Source organism: Nannospalax galili, unplaced genomic scaffold (genome assembly GCF_000622305.1).
Source record: "Nannospalax galili isolate Female #2095 unplaced genomic scaffold, S.galili_v1.0 scaffold2438, whole genome shotgun sequence".
NCBI classification, from domain to species: domain Eukaryota; kingdom Metazoa; phylum Chordata; class Mammalia; order Rodentia; family Spalacidae; genus Nannospalax; species Nannospalax galili.
The window spans coordinates 202,990-205,095 of record NW_008340982.1 but is presented as its reverse complement, the minus strand read 5'-3'; positions in this window follow the sequence as shown (position 1 = coordinate 205,095).

Genomic DNA, 2,106 nt, shown 5'->3' with positions numbered 1-2,106 from the left:
TGTGTGTGTGTGAGAGAGAGAGAGAGAGAGAGAGAGAGAGAGAGAGAGAGAGAGAGATTTTTTCCCCATCTCATACAGAGGCCATATCTAAGGGAAAGGGCTCAGAGGTTAGGAGCTAGCAGGTGAGAGATCTGGCTGGCTTTGCTTGTAAGCTAACCAACAAAGGCTCATCCCTACCACCTCCCCAGTATGGATCCTCTGACCAGAGATGAGCACAAAAAAGAAGACAATGGTCATGCTATGTCATGTCACCTCTTAGGGTCTCAATTTCCTCATCTAGAGAATAGGAATAATGATCCCTTCCATCAGCTCTCCTTATAGCTCATAAATAAAATGACAATAGAAAGGATAAAACTGTGAACATGTCTTAGGTGCATGCTAAGGTGCTGTGTTAAAGCAGCATTAAATATTTTTTCCTTTTTAGCTTTCTGAAATAGGCTGTCACTTTGTATCTCTGGCCTGGAACTTACTGTGTAGAGCAGGAACTCTCTGTAGACCAGGCAGATCCTGCTGCCTCAGCCTCCTCAGTGTTGGGATTATAGGCATGTGTGTCCATGCCTGGCTAATGGGTTTTTCTTTTATGAGTTTTCCATGGGGAGCCAGGAGACCCTGTCTCAATCTTGCCCACCTCCCCTGGCCCCAAATCCTGCTATTTTTTTTCTTTTTCCATGGGCATCAACTCCTGTTGTTAGGAGTTAGCTAAGGGTAGGCAGTTAGGGCAAAGGTCAGAAGGAGGGAAGGAAAACATCCCACTTAACTCTGGGGTGTGGCAAGACGGGGCCATGCACCAAAAAGTTAGACTACCTGCCTGACAAGGCCTTCAGTTGGACAAAGGATCTGTTTTAGCCATCTTCATCCTTGTTGGGGCTATCTGGACCAAAAATAAAGTGTGTGGGAAGGACAGACCAAAGGAGAAAATGGCCTGGGGGCCCTATAAAAGAACCAGCCCAGAAGTCGCTTGGTGGTCTGCCAGCTCTGGAGACCCCATCCAACTGGGTGTCTTTAGCTATTTCTCTTTACTCTGTGCACCAATAGAAGCTTGCTTTCACACCTTTCTGAGTCTTTACTTCATTGCTCCCTGGGCATTCAATTCCTTGTCTGCCTCTTGAAAGAACCCCAACTCCAGCGCAACCAGCCCTCTGCTCACACTCAGGTGACAGACAGTAACACGGTATGAGTACTGATGTAAGGTAAGACCCATGAAGCTAAACCCCTCTTATAGGTTTACTTATAGCAGCATTGGAGGCTTTGTGTCCCACCTCCCTCTTCTCTGCTAATACAAGAAAGGTAAATATCAGCTTTGCCACTCCTTGAGGCCTGGTCAAAAGAATACAACACCTCTGGCCTTGGGTAGAGACATGACACCCTGATATGCTCCAAAGATTAAAGTATTTCATATAATTGTCTTAAGAGAACATATCAGTCTCTTGTCCAGGAAATTACTCCTTAGGAAGATGTGTCAGCATGGAAGAAGGGAGGAATAATTATCCTCTTAATAAGATAATGTGCTTTTCCTACCCAGAAACCCCATCTTCAGTACAGTCACTTATAGAACTGCTGCCATGCAACTCTGTTCTCTACCTGATTGAGTTCTAACTTAGAAAGGTGTCACTAGGGGCTGGAGAGATGGCTCAGAGTTTAAGAACACTGGTTGTTCTTGCAGAGGACCTGGGTTCAAATCCCAGCACCCACATAGCAGCTAACAACTGTCCACAACTCCAGTCCCAGGGAATCTGACAACCTCTTTTGACCTTCGCTAGAAAGGTGTCACGAGGGGCTGGAGAGATGGCTCAGCGGTTAAGAACACTGGTTGTTCTTCCAGAAGACCCAGGTTCAAATCCCAGCACCCACATAGCAGCTAATAACTGTCCATAACTCCAGTCCCAGGGGATGCAACAGCCTCTTCTGACCTTCGCCGGCACTGCACAACATGGATATACTCACATACATGCAAACAATATAAAAAAACAGGAAAATTCCAAGTGCTCATCATAGTAGAAAAATGATAATTTCTGGTAAGTGCACGTATGAAATTATGCACAATGATGAAATTAAATAAATCATAATTGAATATGAGACAATGGATGCATAAATATTACCTTGATT